This window comes from Ovis canadensis, chromosome 9 (assembly GCF_042477335.2).
Source record: "Ovis canadensis isolate MfBH-ARS-UI-01 breed Bighorn chromosome 9, ARS-UI_OviCan_v2, whole genome shotgun sequence".
Taxonomy (NCBI): Eukaryota; Metazoa; Chordata; class Mammalia; order Artiodactyla; family Bovidae; genus Ovis; species Ovis canadensis.
This window is the reverse complement of record NC_091253.1, coordinates 84,832,388-84,851,910: the sequence shown is the minus strand read 5'-3', so window position 1 is coordinate 84,851,910 and position 19,523 is coordinate 84,832,388. Positions and strand designations below refer to the sequence as shown.

The 19,523-nt window shown below is 48.9% G+C and overlaps 1 long non-coding RNA gene across 2 annotated transcripts in view; it reads right to left on the bottom strand.

Annotated features, from left to right (window-relative positions):
* Nucleotides 1-19,523, bottom strand: part of LOC138445922 (uncharacterized) — a 31,163-nt gene that overhangs the window by 6,527 nt on the left and 5,113 nt on the right. The window contains exons 2-4 of one of the 2 annotated variants that reach the window (XR_011259051.1): nucleotides 13,165-13,312; nucleotides 4,839-5,060; nucleotides 3,301-3,390 (exon numbers count right to left, since the gene is read on the bottom strand). This is a non-coding gene — a long non-coding RNA (uncharacterized lncRNA). Of the gene's footprint in view, nucleotides 1-3,300; nucleotides 3,391-3,551; nucleotides 3,615-4,838; nucleotides 5,061-13,164; nucleotides 13,313-19,523 lie in introns of those variants that run through there. The other variant, XR_011259050.1, reaches the window with a different exon arrangement.

The window sequence follows — 19,523 nt, the reverse complement described above, 5'->3', positions numbered from 1 at the left end:
TATAATGGATAACTGATGGCAACTAAGCGAGTCCATGGTGCTAGGGTTTGGATGACTGCTGAACCTGGGTGTCCCCAGGGGACTGGACAGGCCTAAGGGCTATGGAAGGACCCGAGTCCCTGCGCCTAGCTGGAGGAGGAGCAAGCGTGTGGTGCCTGCTGTTAGCTCATGGTGTCGTCTCAAGCACATCGCAAACACCACCTGTTTGCAGACACCACCTGTTAAATTTACATTATCCTCTTGTGAGCCAGGTGTTATTGTGACCATGTCACAGATGAGGAACCTGAGGCCTGATGAAGTCAATAGACTACTTGATTCCTCTGGGTTTCTGGCTGTGATCTACTGGAGAAAGCGGGGTTTGCTGTTCGTGCTGGTGACTCCGTCACTTCCATTCCCGTTTTATTCCCAGTGGGCTTAGAATCTAGTCAGTGATTATGGTGACAGTCCCCTCTCCTGGTTTTAGGAATGACTCACTGGGTTGCATCTTTTATCTTGATTTAACCATGAACATCGTGTGAAAGCAGAAGTGAAATATTTGTCCTTTTTCCCGAAGGTGTCACAACTGTCTGAGATTTTTGACTAGGCACTGAGTTGAAACACTGATTTCAAAGTGCCTAACATGTGGCGTCTCAGATGATAAAGCGTCTGCCTACCATGTGGGAGACCCGGGTTCAGTCCCTGGGTTGGGAAGATCTCCTGGAGAAGGAAATAGCAACCCACTCCAATATTCTTACCTGGAAAATCCCATGGATGGTGGAACCTGGTAGGTTACAGTCCATGGAGTTGCAAAGAGTCGGACACGACTGAGCGACTTCACTTTAACATGTGTTGAAAGATGTGTCTATGTGGAGGGGGGGTGTTGTTGCTTTTTAAAAAAATCCTCATAATCACCACATACAGTAGCTTATTATTACTTTTTAACTGTGTTCCACAGTGTACGGGATCTTAGTTCCCTGACCAAGGATTGAACCCAGGCCCCTGCCCTGGAAGCTTGCATCTTAATCACTGGACTGCCAGGGGATTTCCCTGTAAGATTTTTTTGTTTTAATATTTATTTATTTGGTTGTGCTGGGTCTCAGTTGCCACATGCAGAATCTTTAGTTGTGGTATATGAACTAAATTTTAGTTACAGCATGTGAGATCTAGTTCCGGACCACGGATCCGAAACCAGACCCCCCTGCATTGGGAATGTGGAGTCTTAGCCACTGTTAGGGAAATTAAATGAATAGTCTTGTTTAGGCTTCAGATACAAAGCACAGCAGGCCTCTGACCTTGCTTCTAACCTGCCCGGACACTGTCCTGACTGGGAGTGACTGCCTGCTGTGAGTGCAAGGCTTGCAGCACCATAGATAAGATGGGGAAGAAATCTTAAGATTGTTGAGCCCCTGGAGGGGGCCTAGCCAACCAAGCCCCAGGCTTCACTACATTCCAAGTTTTACACAACAAGACAGACTGCATTAATAGGAAAACAGGCTTGCAGTTTGGTCACAGATTGATGATGATATCAGTTTACGTCCATCCTGGGATTATAAATGGGAACCCCTGAGCTGCAATCTGTGAAGTCTCACCAGCGGAGCGGATGTGCTGCCTGGGACCCTTTCCCAATTGGGACTCCAGATGAGCTGTGACACGGGATTCCCAGCGCTGATTAAGTCTGGATGTTGGTCATAAACCCAATTTGGTGATGTATTCTCTGCTCTTTCTACTTTTCTTTTAATGCTAGCATATTGAGCATAAGCTAGATAATTCTCTAATAAATATCTGTTATTTATTTGTATATAGCAAGTGGCTTATTTTGTTAACAAATCCTTTGAACCTGAGATGAAAGTGAAAACAGCCACTGCATCACCAGGGGAGTAACTGAGAGCTGTTTTTAAATGAAGAATAACCTGGAAACTCCATGCCACTGAGACGTGTGTCAGAGATGGTGGCAAGAATCATCCAGGGCTTACCCTCTGCCAAATTGAGTCTAAGCATGTATTTTCTCATTTAATTATCCGAAAACGCCCGATGGGATTGGTATTAATATTTTAGCCCATTTTCAGATTAAAAAATAATGAAAACTGATGGTCCAGTTGAATCTTTTGTAAGTGAGAGAGGCAGGATTTGTCTGATTCGAAAGGCTATGCTTTGCATCTTGACTGTTCCCCTGTCATGCACACACACATCCACCACCACCAAAAACTCAGCAGAGTTCAAGTTCAAGGGAATGCAAAAACCTATCCAGGAGAGTGCTCACACCCTTTCTCCAGACCTGAAAAAGGGGCTTTCCTCCTCCCATGTGGTACTGCAGGAATGGTTCAGCAGCCCAGGGGCCCTCTTCTCACCGAACCAGGTAGCTATTTTTCAGTTGAACTTCAAAATCCACCAACCGAGGTTTCTCTGGTGCATTTCCTTTGCCCTCCCCCACCTACACCCTCCCTCTCCCCTTGTGCTTATTAACTCGGCAGGCTTACCCAGCACCTTTTATTTTTAGGATCTCAAAATGTTCAAACAAGACATTTGTATTATGTTGCTGTGCTCATGACTGGGAAACCAGGATCACAAAGACTGTAATCCTGATGACTTAAATGGTTATGCAACAAACAATTCAAGATAAAAAGCCTCGGGTGAGGGTGTGGGGGGGGGTGGGGCGGCTGCCGTAGACCCTGTCCCCAGGCCCCAGGGTTTGCTGATCTGGGCTGGAAACAGCGCCTTCCTTCCAAGGGCCACGTCTGCCTCTGCAGCGAGGGTATTACTGACAGGCCTGGGGGTGGGGGTGGCAGCCAGCTGGGCTGCCTCAGAGTCAAGCTCACCCGCGTTAGTCATTTTAACCGTCTTTTAAAATTCATTTCCAATACTAGGAATAGCAGTTTGTCACTTTCTCTGTTGTTGTTTTTTTCCACAGACATATTAATATGGATGTGGCTAGCAGCTTCCAAGCTCTGAATTGAGCTCATTAAGTCACAGCTGGCTGGGAATACATGTCAATCTATGCCTTTATTTCTCAAGCTGCTTCTATAATGAAATTAAAATGGACTCCTCCACACACACCCCTCCCCTCCAAGCAAAGCCCCTTGACCCTCTGGGGAGTGGATGCCGTGTCCAGAGGATGCTTTTTTCTCGGAAGAAATGCATATATAATTCCAGTAATTAAAACATTTAATTTGGTGATTATCTTCACAAAAAGAAACCACTTGGATTAACCCTGGTGGGGGGACATTCCATCCAGCTGTTAGAACCAGGGCGGCCTGTCCCCTCCGCCCTCCTCCCTTCGAGGGAGGAGCCCACCCGCTTGGGGGGTGCTCCCTTCTCACTCACCAGAGACCAGTTCTCCGAGTGGAAGTGTGGCTGGCCAGATGGCCTCCAGCAGTACTCAGCTTGCCCCGGCTGAAATGCATGGTTGGATTTCTGAAACACAGTATTTATTTTTTAAAAGGGCTTTAAAGAAAAAGCTGATTCATTGTTACTCCAGAGGAATTCCTTAAGGGAAGATAATACCCTTAAGAGCCGACATTTCCCGAAAACCTTTACGGTTTAAATAAAATGAGCTGCGTGTCAAATAAATTCACCTGGGGAGCTTGTTAAACAAGGGGATTCCCAGGTCCACCCTGGCCTTCCTGAAACAGGAACCTGGGCAGGGGCCCATGATCCGGCTTTTAACAAGCTCCCGGGTGATTCATTTGCATCCTGCAGTTTGGGAGTCCCTAGGGAGGCGGGGGTTGGAGAAACACGGGGAGGGAGGGGACACCCACTTATCATCAGTGCTGGGTTGGGGTACAGTGAGTCACTTGGAGAGCGATGTGCTCACCTGACACCCTCTGTGCTCCATTTGGATGACAAATTAGAAAATAATGTGCAATTAAGCTTTTCACGAGGCACAGTTCATCGGTTCACCCCATCTTGTACCTCAGAGCCAGCCTTCGTGTCCCTCGGTAATCAGGAAAGTCACTAAGACTCCCTCTGTTGTGTGGATGGGAGGATAGCAGGCCAGACCTGCCTGTCAACCTGGGAAACAGAACTGGCTGAGTGAGTCCTGCTCTGGTCTCAGGAGCTGCTGAGGAGCCCAGCATACCTGCTAACGTTTTTGTATGTGGGGGCTCAGTTGCTAAGTCGTCCTGGACTCTGCAACCCTCATGGACTGTAGCCTGCCAGGTTCCTCTGTCCTTGGGATTCTCCAGGCAAGAATACTGGGGAGGGTTGCCATTTCCTCCTCCAGGGGATCTTTTCCAACCCACAGATTTGAACTCACGTCTCCTGCATTGGCAGGTGGATTCTTTACCAATGAGCCTCCAGGGAAGCCCAGTAGGGGTTCCCAAGTGTCAACTCAACCCAGGGTCATTCAGAGAACTTATTAAAAATACAGATTTCTGGAGCCCGGCCCTGAGCCATTGAGGGAGAGTGTCTTGGAGGCTGGGCCCTGAAATCTCTATTCATGGCCATCCTTCCTGGAGAATCAGGAACCACTGAGAACAGAGAGCACTGCTTGTTGGATCATGAAATTATTAGAAATAAACCTACAGAGAAGTCAATGTAAAGAAAAGAAACTAGACATCAGATGGCAGGGGAACCAGGATCTTGCACCCCTAAATTCTACCAGATTCTCCTGACAGGGGGAAGGCAGGTGATGAGGACTGTAAAGAAAGACAGCCCATTAAAAGAGGTTGTGTAATTTGTTTTGCTCCCGTTTAGCAGCAGGAGCTTGCAAAATGATAGGGAGGGTGGGATGAAGATTTTAACTGCACGGGCTGCTGGCTCCTGTGAGGGATTTCTTTCTTTCTTTTAAAGGAGTATTTCCAGTGGTGTGTTGTAAGTGGGTGCTTACAGGGAGAAAAGAAAGAAAAAGCCATGATACGTACCGTTGACTGATTTCCCTGGAGTAAATCCTCCTTCCATGGCCTTTTGCAAGCTACTAACCTGATGTCACCGAGCATGAAACTGAGAAGAGATACATGCAGCTGGCTCTTCTCTGCTGGCAGGAACCCATTCCAACACACCTCGGGATGGTCCTCAAATTCAAAGGAGACCTTCCCGAAACAAATTCAGCAGTATCTGCCACAAATGTCACCACGCTGGAATCGCTGTGGGATGGAGACAGGCAGATCAACACTGTGTGGTTGAGGGCGGGCTTCTCCCCACCAGGCATGCGGACATCACCGGGTACTATGCCGGGAGCCGCAAGCAACGCTCTAGCAAGCGCAAGGTCCCTTGTCAAGGAGCCAGCAGCCCACCTAAGGCAGAGCCCCGTTCCCTAAGGAAGTGAGGACAGGCAGTGGAAACAGGAACGAAGAACTTCAGGTGGGGGAAGGGGTTCTTTCTCTTCGATTTCTGTTCATAATCACCCACTACAGACAGGGCTCATGAAAAAGGAAATGGAGCTGTAGCTGGGAGCCCGACTGGACAAGCACATTCTGCAATATTAGGGGGAAGAGCTTAGGATGACAGAGCCTGCACAACATGAACTGGAGTGGAAACGATCCAATTAATCATTCAAATTTGTGTCTCAGGAACCATGATACTCAGTTATGCATTTCAAGTACCTCTTAAAACCTGCTCTGGAGAGAGGTGTGAAACCCATGATGGATGTAAAATTAGCACATATTTTCCCAGGTAGGTGCAAATGTGCTAGGTAAATAATAGGAAAGAAAGCAGAGGTTTCTGGGAATTACCTCATTTGCATGCGTGAAGAAAGAATGAGGTGGGGTGGGAGGAGAGAACAAGGCAGATCCCAGATCCGATGGGAAATATCTTTTGTGTTTGTGGTCCTCAGGGAGAGTTGGTTGGTCCTGAAACAAAAGCAGCCAACAGCGCACAGCTCTGCTCTGTTCCCATGTTCCACCAATGTGTTGGGCAGATCCAGCATGAAAGACAAGGGGTAAAGGACAGCTGAATGCAGTTCAGTTCAGTCGCTCTGTCATGTCTGACTCTTTGCGACCCCATGGACTGCAGCACGCCAGGCCTCCCTGTCCATCACCAACTCCCGGAATCCACTCAAACCCAGGTCCACTGAGTCAGTGATGCCATCCAACATCTCATCCTCTGTCGTCCCCTTCTCCTCCTGCCTTCAATCTTTTGAAGTCTTTTCAAATGAGTCAGCTCTTCGCATCAGGGGGCTAAAGTATTGGAGTTTTAGCTTCAGCATCAGTCCTTCCAATGAATATTCAGGACTGATTTCCTTTAGGAAGGACTAATTGGATCTCCTTGCAGTCCAAGGGACTCTCAAGAGTCTTCTCCAACACCACAGTTCAAAAGCATCAAATCTTCGGCACTCAGCTTTCTTTATAGTCCAACTCTCACATCCATACATGACCGCTGGAAAAACCAAAGCTGACTAGATGGACTTTTGTTGGCTGAATGCAAGGATTGCTTTATTTTCAAGCCACTCCTGTTGTAAGAAGGCAAGCCTGGAGCATGTGGGTGCCCTTGTGTGTTATGTTTGGGATGGGAGTAAAGGAAAGCTACTAATATCCTAGTTTACTAAAGAAAAAAAAAAAAAAAGGCAAGATCCTGCCGTACAATGAGCGGCTATAAATATTTGCCGGAGGGATTGGCTGACAAACAGCGATGCACTGGAGCCAGCCCCAGGGCACTGGCGGGCTCAAGCCGTGCGTGCACATCTCTTCCCAACTTGATGTCAGTGACGTGACACCAGCAGCCTGAAATCGGCAAGGGCAGGATTGGCACTGCGGTAACTGGCAGATTCTACAAATCGGGTCATTTGTCCCTGGAGGGCCAGTTGTTAGGACTACCGCCATATCACTGCAGGCAAGTTACTCTAATGGAAGGTTGGACCATAACTGTGGCACTGAGTCTGCTCAGGCCACCATCACAAAATACCACAGACTGGGTGGCTGAACCAACAGACATTTTTTTCTTATAGTCCTGGAGACTAGAAGTCCAAAGGCAAGGTGTCAGCAGGGTTGGTTTCTGCTGAGGCTGCTGTCCCTGGCTTGCAGGTGGCTGCCTTATCACTGCGTCCCCACGTGGCCTTTCCTCTGTGCCTGCCCGTCCCTGGCATCCCTTCCTCTTCTTATAAGGACACCAGTCAGGCTGAATTAGAGCTTACTAGTATGACCTCGGAGAAGGCAGTGGCACCCCACTCCAGTATTCTTGCCTGGAAAATCTCATGGGTGGAGGAGCCTGGAAGGCTTCAGTCCATGGGGTCACTGAGGGTAGGACACGACTGAGCGACTTCCCTTTCACTTTTCACTTTCACGCATTGGAGAAGGAAATGGCAACCCACTCCAGCGTTCTTGCCTGGAGAATCCCAGGGACAGGGAAGCCTGGTGGGCTGCCGTCTATGGGGTCGCACAGAGTCAGACACGACTGAAGTGACTTGGCAGCAGTAGCAGTATGACCTCATTTGACCTTAATTACTTCCTTAAAGGTCCAGTGTCCAAGTACAGTCACACTGGGTGCTGTGGCTTGAGGTGCCTCTGGTCAGCGCTCCCCGAGCATGAGTCTTCCTTTTTGACACTGACAGACAGCTCACCTCGGCTGTCCCACACCACCCTTGGCGTCTGCACCGTCGGCTGCCTCCTGCCTGTTCTCCCATCAGCCTGCTCATCCATCAGTGCGACAGGCACTGTGCTAGTGGCATGGGTGGGGCAGTGCACGTGGCAGCCTGGTCCCTGCACACACACGCAAGCCACAACAGCTGTCATGCCTCCTTGAGACAAGGGCCGGCCATGAGAGGACAGAGTGGGCTGACCCTGGGGAAGAGCTATTTGAGCTGAGATCTGAACCACTGAGTAGGGTTAGCTGAGTGGAGAGGAGTTAAGTGTGGGCGACACAGAGCAAGCAGCTGTGCAAAGGCACTGAGGCAGAAAGGGCGAGGTGTGTTCTGCTGTCTTCAGGCAGGGCTCCCTTCTTGGAAACTTCTCCTCCCACCACCTCCCCAGCCCCCACTCTGATGAGTCCTGCTTGGTGGAGAGGCAGCAAGAGAAAACTCATAGACTGGGAGAAGGTGACGTGAGGGCTGGGGAGCTTGTTAAGAGGCTAGAGTCCTCGGTGAGTTTTTTTAAATCTTCATTGATTAAGAGAACAAGAACCTTGCGGGGTGAGAGACCATGACCAGAGAGAGTAGAACTTCCAGCATCGAGTCGAGAGTGAAGCACTTCTGGGAGATGATGGAGGCTGAAGGGACCTATGGCCTACGGGGAGGGTGCTGAGGTGAAGGTCGCTGAAGGCAAGCAATTCAAGAAAAGAAGAGCCTGGAGAGGCCAGCCTGGGAGTCAGTTGGAATACACAAGGAAAGGGCAGAAGAGCTACAGGAAAGACCCCAGCGGAGACGATAGGGCCCCTGCCGGTACCAGCAGAGCATGTAGGAAAGTTCGAGGGGGCTTTGCAGCCTCTGACCCCGCTCCTTCCTGTTTTGCTGCCTCCAGTGGTGAACCGCGCTGCTGTTGGCAGGGGAACGTAGCGAGGACCATGGTAAAGGCCAGGGTTTGGGGACTGAACTCTGACAAACATCGGGAAAACAACACTCCAGATTGATTTATGTAAGAGATAAATATTTGTTTGCAAAACTAGGAGTACATGGGATAAAAAAAGAGAAACATAAACTCAGGCATTGCTGGTATTGACTGTACCCCAGTTTCCCGGCCACCCAGAGGCACCACTTAAACAGTAACAAACCACATGTTCTTGGCTGGCGCCCACCGTGGCTGAGCACCCAGCCTTCTGCCTGGTGTTTCTCAACTTTTTTCTGGGAGCTTTGCACAAGTGTCTCTAGAAGCTCACAACAGCCCTCTCTGGCCCTGCTGGGAGTCCCACCACTCTGTCCATATCCCATTCCAGCTCATTCTATGGAGGGTCCTGGTCTTGTGGCCCAGAAGTCCCCTTCCCCAGGGCTGTTCTATCTTGAGGACTCTGGCATCATTTCCAAGGGTGCCGTGTCCTGGGGCTTCCTCACTGGTGCCGCCTCTTGCAGTTTCCTGGAAGGACACTGCTCCTGGGTCCTTCTGCTTAGTCCTGCAGGGACCTCGTCCTGGTTGGCTGTGGGCACCTGTGTTAGTGTACTGAAGCCTGGAAGGGGACAGAGCTTTGCTCTGTGTTCTGGAAACTTTGACACATAGAAGTCATCCCCTGCTTCAGGTCACAGAGGGGAGACTGTGTGATCTTGTCTTCTTCATGATCTGAAAGTCAGCTAGGGTTCCTCTGGCCCTGGCGACTCACAGCCTGGACCCCTCTGTGCAAGCCCGAGGCACTCTCCAAGGTCCCCAGGGGAGGCTGGCACTCTCACCGTTACCTCGGGGCCAAAGCTTCTGATGTGACAGTCAGCTCAGCGTGTGGGCCCCTCACCATCTCACACGTGCCATTTCCTGTTTCACACATTCTTGGCCCTGCCATGAACCTCAGCTCACTCTGATTTTTATTAAAAACAAAAAGACCTGCCATTCATATTAGTGATCAGTGAGATGTGCTAGGCATTACTAAACACGTAGGGGGCCGAGAGAGGTTTATATCATGGCCGCATGTGTGTGTGATAAGTTGCTTCAGTCACGTCTGACTCTTTGTGACCCATGGACTGTAGCCCGCCAGGCTCCGCTGTCCATGGGATTCTCCAGGCAAGAATACTGGAGTGGGTTGCCACGCCCTCCTCCAGGGGATCTTCCCAACCCAGGGATTGAACTCGCATGCCTCCTGCATTTGCAGGTGGCTTCTTTTCCACTGGCATCACCTGGGAAGCCCTTATCACAGCAGCATAAACTCATAAGGAGATTGGACTTCCCTGCATCTTAAAAATAACCCACTAGTGATTGTACCCAGGTACACAGGCTTTGCAAAACTGTTCAGCAATGTCTAGCCCAGCTGAAACTTGCATACTATACCCTGACCCAGCAATTCCATCCCACAGACATGCTATGAATATTCACCAAGATGTGTAGGAGAATGACCCTATGGCCATAGTCCCAACAACAGCCTCAAATGAAAAAATGCCCAAATGTCTGTCTACAAATGTCCAAGCTCATAGAAAGCATATGTAGGTTGTGGTGTATTTATACAAGAGAACACCCTACAGCAGAAAGGAGTGAAATACAAATAACAGGCAACAATGAAACTCACAGCTCTTATGCTGACTGGGAGAAGTGAGACACCAGAGAGTAGATGGATTTTTTATATTTCCATTTATACAAAACCAGGCAAAATGAGTTCTGGCTGCTTGAGAGCAGGAGGGGTTGTTAAAGCCAGAAGGAGGCATGAAGGGGGGTACTCAGAAGGTTCTGTTTCTCGATGGAGGTGCTGGTGACACGTGGAGTCACCTGGTGGCAACTCACCAGGCCTGTTTGTAGGTCTCTAAGGCACAGGACACGAGCACCTCGCTGCCCTGGCTCCAGCCCCTGAGGGTTCACTCTTCTGGGTTTCTCCCTCTCCCCTTCACCTACTCTCTTGGCACAAAGAGATATTTGTCTCCAAGACAAGTTCCTGCACCAGCCTTTAAGAATATAATTTCCCCCACCTGGAAGGGTTAGGCGGGCTTGGGGAGGGGCCCACGGCCTGGCAGTGCTGCGTGGTGGCTCTACCTGGAGCTCTAGGTCATCACCAGCACACCTTTGGCCTCCAGGGCTTGCCAACTGGGCAGCCGTAAAAAAGTGACTTGGCTGCTCTTGGCCGTAGTCTCCCCTCCTGTGAAAAAGTGACAACGTTAGCACCGACCTCAAAGGACTCAGCGACAGGATCAAGTGGACAAACATGTGACCAGCACCTAGACTACCACCTGGATGTGTAGCCATCACTGCTGCTCTGAACCCCTCGTTTTATAGAGTATCCAAAGAAAAGAGCTCCGTTTTGGGTTCTTTTCTTGATGTCATACATCCTGACCAACTTCAGACTCCAGTACAGGTCCATGCAGTGGAAGGGCTGGATGTAAGAGAGGCTGAGAATAGAATCAGGCCACAGGCACCAGGCTGCACTTGAAGTCCAGGCCTGCCTCCAATCTGAGCTTTATACCCCCTCCTCCTCTAGTTCTTTCTCCAGAAGCAAATGGAGCCCAGCTGGACTCACCATTCCAGTCCACGAGCTGGTCCAGACCCAGCTAAATTCCTTGAAGGGGTTCCAAATTAGCGGAAGCCAGGGCATTGCTGCATAGGTTCTTTAAAAATATCACTTACAACCAATCAATTTCTCTCTTCCTTATTTTACACACCCACAAGCATGCACACACACTTTATTCACAACTGGATTTTTAACTTTTGGCTGTCCTGGGTCTTTGTTGCTGTTTGCACAGACTTTTCTCCAGTTGCACCAAGAGGGGACTATACTTCAGTTTGGTACCTGGGCTTCTCATTACCATAACTTCTCTTGCGGAGCGCAGGCTCTAGAGCATGTGGGCTCAGTAGTTGTGGTGGCTGGGCTCAGTTGCCCCAAGGCAGGTGAGATCTTTCTGGACCAGGGGCTGAATCCGTGTCCCCTACATTGACAGGCAGATTTGTAAGCATTGGACCACCAGGGAAGTCCTACTATTGTTATTTTTAAATGCTTACATATTCTGTAAATGTCTGTTTTAATTTCTAATAAGGCTCAGTCTTCATAGATAAAACCCACATGACCAAAAGCTCTTTGGAATCCCCACTTTCAGAGTGTAAGGTGGTCCTGAGGGCAAGAAGTTTGAGAGCCACTGAACAAAAGCAGGAAGATGGTACTATATTCCCTCTCTCCCTCCCCTCTTCCGTTCCCTTCCTCCTGGGCCTCCTGTCCCACGGCTTGAAGGGACTCTAGGTGTGGCTTGTCTCTAGCTTTTGCTTTCAGAGCCCTGCACTGACCTCTTTCTGCTGGGCTTCTGCAGGGACTTGAGAAAGACCTGGGGAATCTGAATGTATCTCGGTTCCCTGGAAAGCTGAGTCAGACAGAACATGAAGTAAGAGGGCTTCACATTTCACATTCTGGGGTTAAGAGCAACACCTGCTGGAGGCTTCCCTGGTGGCTCAGCAGTAAAGAATCCACCTGCTGTGCAGGAGATACAGGAGATGCTGGTTTGATCCCTGAGTGGGGAAGATCCCCTGGAGGAGGAAGTGGCAACCCACTCCAATATTCTTGCCTGGAGAATCCCATGGACAGAGGGGCATGGCGGGCTGAAGTCCATAGAGTTGCAAAAAATTGGACACAACTGAAGCAGAGAAGGCAATGGCACCCCTCTCCAGTACTCTCGCCTGGAATATCCATGGACAGAGGAGGCTGGTGGGCTGCAGTCCATGGGGTCGCAAAGAGTCAGACACGACTGAGCGACTTTACTTTCACTTTTTACTTTCAGGCGTTGGAGAAGGAAATGACAACCCACTGCAGTGTTCTTGCCTGGAGAATCCCAGGGTCGGGGAAGCCTGGTGGGCTGCTGTCTATGGGGTCGCACAGAGTCGGACACGACTGAAGCGACTTAGCAGCATCAGCAGCAGCAGAAGCGACTTAGCACGCACGCACTGCTGGAGGCAGACAGTCTACCCCCTGGACCATGAACCCAGGCAGGAAGACTTGAGAGTCCTCTGTGGGAGTGTTTTGTTCTGATCACATCTTCTTTGGTAATAATTGAAAATGGAAGTTCTTGCCTCTCCACAAAACAAGCCACCCATGCTATGGGAAGGAAAGAATTCTCAGTAAGAAACATTACTTTAGGAGACAGGAGAACCCCTGTGGTTGAGGGGAGAGTCGGGACGTGATCACTATGGAGGCCAAGGCCAGTGTGAACCAGCCTGACCTCTGCAGGGGGGACACGGGGTGGGGTGGGGCCCAGAGCAGAAAAGCACGTTACTCCATTTGAACAGCAACATGTGCAGCGAATCAAACTGTAGGCGTGTGGATAACAACAGAAGCAGGCGGCCCAGAAGTCCCAGTGTTCAAATCTAATTCCTCCTTCATCTTTCAGGTGAGCATAAAGAGAAATTTTCTTCTCAAGAGTTGTTAGACTTGAAGACAGAGAGGAGGCTGGCCACCTGGTTGGAACCCTAGTTCTGTCACTTGCTGTGTGAACTCCCCATTCCTCAGTCTCCCTATCTGTAAAATGGGGATGAATAGCCCCACAACTTGAGCACTCTTTACCTGTGAAATATTATTCAAGTAAGTCTCTATTAAGAGGTAGGCAGCTATGGTGGTGGTAGGGACATGAAAATTCTCACCCCCACCCCTGAAGTCATCAGGCCACCATCTGCAGCAGAAGCAAGTCCTTCTGTTTCCAGGAGGACATAGACATACCCTTTCATGTTTGAATGATTCCAGTGTGGAGTTCAAGGAAGCTTTTTGGTCTCTGTCTTCAAGAACAAGCCAAATTGTAGTTACCAGTTTTTGTTTGGTGAATCCAGGAGGCTGGAGGTGAGCAGGGGGAGAAGGCACAATTGGAGATCTGAGAGGGTAGGAGAAAGGAGTTATAGACTCTAGTTGTCATGGAGAATCCAGACTCATCATATGACTCTACCTTCAAAGCTGGGCTTCTCTGGTGGCTCAGTGGTAAAGAATCTGCCTGCCAATGCAGGAGACCCAGGTTCAATCCCTAGTTCATGAAGATCCCCTGGAGAAGGAAATGACAACCCACTCCAGTATTTTTGCCTGGAAAATCCCATGGACAGAGGAGCCTGGTGAGCTGCAGTCCATGGAGTGGCAAGAGTCAGACATGACTTAGCTACTAAACAACAATACCACCTTCAAGACCAGGGGCTGACATACAGGTTTGCACCCCACTGAGTCTAGCTGCATCACTTAAACTGGACAAATTGGATGGACTGCCATGGGCACTTGGCATTTCCACCTCATTTCCAACCTGCATCTCCTGCCCCAGTTTTGGTACCACCAAAGTCCCATATCCCAGACAAACCAGGATGATGGTCACAAAGATCCCTATCCCCTCCTTAAATATGAATGAGGAACTTCATTCACGTATGTGCGTGCTAAATCACTTCAGTCATGTCTGACTGTTTGCAACCCCATGGATTGTACCCCGCCAGGCTCCTCTGTTCTTGGGGTTCTTCAGATAAGAATACTGGAGTAGGTTGCCGTGCCCTCCTCCAAGGGATCTTCCCAACCCAGGGATCAAACCCACATCTCTTATGTCTCCTGAAAGGCAGGCAGGTTCTTTACCACTAGCATCACCTAGGAAGCCCCCAAATTCTCATGACTCCTTCTCAGTAATGCCTGAATGGTCATATTTGCTGGGGAAAAAAGGAAAACACCTCATGAGATGCTCTTTCAGATCCTGCTAACCAAGAACATCCTCTGTGCTGCAGCTGCTTGGACCTGAGTTCACCCCTGTTGGGAGCAGTTGTAAGAGTAACTTACCAACATCCTCCTCCTCCATATCCTTTCCCTGACTTAGCAGGAAGATATTTGTCAAAGCCCCTTGTGGAGGTGGGGAGGAAGAGGGAGATAAATGATGTGGACCAATACGGCTGGCCATAGGACCCCTGATGAGAGAGCACTCACCCAGTGAGGGAGCACTCCATCACTTATACAAGCCCCCCAGCCCTTCCATCCTTATCTGCCTGGGGTGCTCCAGCAGAGATTCCCTGCTGGGTAGGAAGCAGTCTGGATGACTTAGATTTTCCAAAGCTAAAGTTCTGAGGCTCCAAATGCCAGGAAAGTCTCTCTTGCCCCAGGATAGTGTCCACAGATGAGCCTTTGTGGGTGTTTCCAGACACTTTCCCTAGTTTGAGTCATCCCCATTGCCTGGTACCTTCAGGGCCTTCAGGACTGGTGGCTGCCCTGATGCAGCTAGCTCTGAATATACAGGGAGGAGCTAGACTAGCGCCAGACAACATCCACTGAAGCCAAGGTAGGCCCACACGTTTGGCCTGGAGTGGTCCTCTTGCACAAGCCCAGGGAACAGCCTTGTCATGTCAGTTGTGGTCTTTAGTTGAATCTGACTGGGTAACTGAAGAGAAGCAGGAATATATTGGAAGGACATGAAAGAGTTCAGAGACTCAAAGCAAAGCCAGAGAACCAACTTGAAAACAACAGAACAAGGCCGTAACGAATGTGCCACGCTGTCCACGTGAATCAGCTCCAAACATCTTCAGTCTGTGAAAGATCAAATCCCCAGAGGAAAGTCGGATAGGCCAGCTTTTGTTACATGTCTGCCCCTTTACTGGGCAACATTATTGATGGTACCTAATGGCAGACTTATATGCAGAGTACATCATGAGAAACGCTGCGCTGGAAGAAGCACAAGCTGGAATCAAGATTGCTGGGAGAAATATCAATAACCTCAGATATGTAGATGACACTACCCTTATGGCAGAAAGTGAAGAGGAGCTAAAAAGCCTCTTGATGAAAGTGAAAGAGGAGAGTGAAAAAGTTGGCTTAAAGCTCAACATTCAGAAAACAAAGATCATGGCATCTGTTCCTATTATTTCATGGCAAATAGATGGGGAAACAGTGGAAACAGTGTCAGACTTTATTTTGGGGGGCTCCAAAATCACTGCAGATGGTGACTGCAGCCATCAAATTAAATCTCGCTTACTCCTTGGAAGGAAAGTTATGACCAACCTAGATAGCATATTCAAAAGCAGAGACATTACTTCACAAACAAAGGTCTGTCTAGCCAAGGCTATGGTTTTTCCAGTGGTCATATATGGATGTGAGAGTTGGACTGTGAAGAAAGCTGAGCACCAAAGAATTGATGCTCTTGAACTGTGATGTTGGAGAAGACTCTTGAGAGTCCCTTGGACTGCAAGGAGATCCAACCATTCCATTCTAAAGGAGATCAGTCCTGGGTGTTCTTCGGAAGGACTGATGCTGAAGCTGAAAGTCCAATACTTTGGCCACCTCATGTGAAGAGCTGACTCATTGGAAAGGACTCTGATGCTGGGAGGGATTGGGGGCAGGAGGAGAAGGGGACGACAGAAGATGAGATGGCTGGATGGTATCACACCGACTCGATGGACATGAGTTTGGGTGAACTCCGGGCGTTGGTGATGGACAGGGAGGCCTGGCGTGCTGCAATTCATAGGGTCGCAAAGAGTCGGACACGACTGAGCGACTGAAGTGAACGGAACTGAACGGCAGAGGGCAGGGGAGGAGAAGAGAGAGTTATTTTATCAGGAGAGGATGCCATGGATGATGGGTAGGAAAAGTATTAGATGTCCCTTACAGGAAGACCCAGTGGCAAATCTGCTCAGAGAGATGGCCCTGGAGCCCACCTGGATTATAGCAGAAGAGACCGGAGGTGGGCTTAGCAATTCAGGGCAAAGCTGATAGTGTGGCAGACAGCATACTATCAGAAATCGTTTCATTACAAAATTGGTGATATTCTTATGGAATAAACTAAGAAATGACAGAAAAGTCTAGGAAGAGAATTTTTTAAACCATCTTTAATTCCACTACCGAGATATGACCACACTTAATCCTTGAGGGTGACTTTGAACCTGATGTTTAAGCACCAATAACTGCTCGAGGAATATTTTTGTGCCATTGGCCTAATAAATGACTTAGCTGTCGCACCCAGTGAAAGAGACAGAGGAGACCCCTTTGGGCACATAGTTCTATCAATACTGGGGACCAAGCATCCACTTGCCCTCCATCCCATAGAAGGTTCAATCTGGACACCAGCCAAAGTGGCAGAAGCTTCCCCAGACATGGTCCTATATAAGGAAAGCCTCTCATCTCCATTGTACAAACATCTAAGGAATTTTCTTGTGTTTATGCTGCAGGGACCTGTGACTCTAGATTGTTCCTGTGGGTTTCTGCAGGTTCTAATGAATTCTATATTGCCCTCTGACATGAATAGATCACATTTCCCTCTGATCTTTTAAGGGGTCACTACCTTTGTTAAGTCACTTGAAATGATGTCAAGAATATGCATCACGATAAAGAGTGCGGTTACTAGGAGGATGGAATCATGGGGCAATCCTAGTTAAAATAAAGCTATAACTATCTTCATAATGTGTCATGTATAATACAGATGTGTGCGTGCTTAAATTCCTGAACCTATATATTTATGAATTAAAAACTGAGAGCTTGCTTGTTTTGACCTTTGCTGACATTTGCTAAGGGATGGAATTTGTGGTGCTATAAAAGTTCCAAGTCCATCCCTTGGAACTAGAGAAACCTGAACAGTTCCACAATGAACCCTCAGGAAGAGAACAGGCCACATTCCTATTGACAGAGTCTACCTTCAGAATTGGATGGAATCACTCTTGAAAGACTTCACCATTTGTCCACAGAGGAGTACTACCCCTCTTTGTTTTTTATAACTCATCCCATGTGTCTCTGACTCCAGCCTCCCTCATTCTAATACCTTCAGGGAAATTTGCTTTCTTTACTAAAATGCTTCATCTCTACAGAAAGGGAGTTCCTAGGTCAAGACTGGGGACCACTGGACTTGGTGTAGTGATACACAAAGGACTTCGGCAGTGGGAATTCTTTCTTCTTGTATTTCTTCTATGAGACTTTCATGAGCTCCTTTAATTCTCTCATTTCTTATTATTGTTCTTCAGGAGTCTGCTTTAGCCCTCTTCATGTCTTCAATCTATTTCTCCTCTTGAGTGATCTAGCCCACTCAAGATCCTGAATTTTATATCTCTGACCCAGCTTTCTCTCAAGTTCCAGACCCACTTACCCACACGGCACTCCACACTTCTACCTTAAAATTGTCACCAGCGCCTCAAACTCAGCATGTCCTGCAAGCTCACCCTTCTTCCCGTGTTTCTTATCTCAGTCAATGGCACCACGACTCGGTCAAGCTAGAAACTTACGAGTCATTACACCTCCCTCACTCTCTCCTCATTCTGTTCACTAAATGCTATTTAATTTTACTCATTTGGTGAATCAATTTTAACCTCCTATTCTGTGCCAGACATCGTGTTGAGGATCTAATGGTGAGCAAAAATAATTGGTCCCTGCCCTCACGGAGCTTACAGTCCAGTTGGGGAAACAGACAAACGATGTCATGAAAGACATATGTGGACTGTTCAGCATATACTCTGGGGAACAGGGAAGCCCTTGAAGGAAGGACATTTAAGAGAAGAGCTAGAGAATGCCTTAGGAGTTAACTAGATCAAGGGCTGGGGTGGGACGTTCAACTTCTAAGCAGACAGCACTGTCCAGGAGGTGGAATGAGAGAGACTTCAAGGAAGCCTTTGTGGCTCATGCAGGGGTAATGATAACAGAAGAGCCTGGAGAGGTAGGCAGAGGCCCTACCGCTCACCACCTTGTGAGGATGCTGGGCCTTCTCCTGAGGACAGAGAAGAGTCTGAAGACTTTGAGGGGAGGGTAGAGTCAAAGGGTAATAGATTTATGTATGAACAGCCCTCTGGCTACAACGTGGAGAGTGGATTCGGTAGGGCCTGAGCGGACGTGGGAGGGTAGAGGAAGACGGCCCATTGGCTTCCTTCCTGCCGCTCCTGTGGCCACGGTCCCCAGCCCTGAATTTGTCTCCTGCCTTCCAGCAGAAGACATTGCTACTGTTCCCCCCTCATGCTCCATCTTCTTACCTGCCAATTTCTCTCAACAGAAAGGAAACCCAGGGAGTCTACACTGCGCTCAAAATAAAGTTCAAATGCCCTAACTGGCCACAAGTCCCTTTAAACCTGGCCCTTGTCTCCCTCTCCAAAGCCACCTCCAACCACTAGTCCTCAAGTACCCTATGCCTTGGTCCACTAAAAGGGAATTTGAGAGGCGGAGAGCACTTTGAGGGGAATGGCCCAGAGGAGCAGAAGCAACCAAGCCAAGGCTGAGGGTTGAGCCCCAGGTCCAGTGTGTTGACCCAGCTAAGTACACAGGAAACTGGCCCAAGTCAGGGTCTCAGGCAACTTCGGGCAGTTGGCTCTGAGTATCAAGGACCAACACTTGGGAAGCACTTGGGAATAGGGCATCTGGCAGCTTGGATGTAGGACCAGAGGCATAGTTGCTGTGAAGTGGTGACGAGGACAAGACTCTGAGCTTTGAGAGATGGGAGCTTAAGAGCAGGACCCTGGTCACAGGAGAACTGAGGTCCTAGGATAGCCAGGATGCCAGCTGATAAAGAATGGGCAGGACCCAGATATGGGAGGCTCAGAAGGTCAAGGACAAAGGCTGACTCAAGGTTAGCTTGGTAAGGAGAACCCCTGGGGAGCTCTTAATATTCTACCTATAAAGGAATAGAAGCCAGAATGAATCCTAGAGTAAAAGGGGCAAGGCTAGATGTTGAGGCTGGAGTGAGAAGGTCCTGAAGGAAGGAGCCAGGCAGCTCCTTCTACCCTGCACACTACGGTCTTCATTGCGGTGGCTAATCCACAGGACACACACAAGTCAAGAGCAGCACGATTTAGCCCAATAAACCCTAAGGAACTGTGATGACTGGGGGGGGCGGGGGGGTGCCCATCCCACTTCAAGGTGAATGAAATCTTAACATCAGGGTGGTTGAGAGTAGCTCTGTAACTCTAAGGAGGCCCTCCGGAGACCTTGGCTGGGTACAGTTCTCATGGTAACCGAAAGACTATGACATACTTAAGAGGGTGGTGAGGTCATAAAACCCAAGCTTTATAAAGTAAGTGAACCATGTGTGCCTGATTTATTTTTAAAAGAAACCTCTGAGAAGAGCTTAGAACAATTTTTTCCCCCCCGAGTGCCATTTCCCAAAGGTA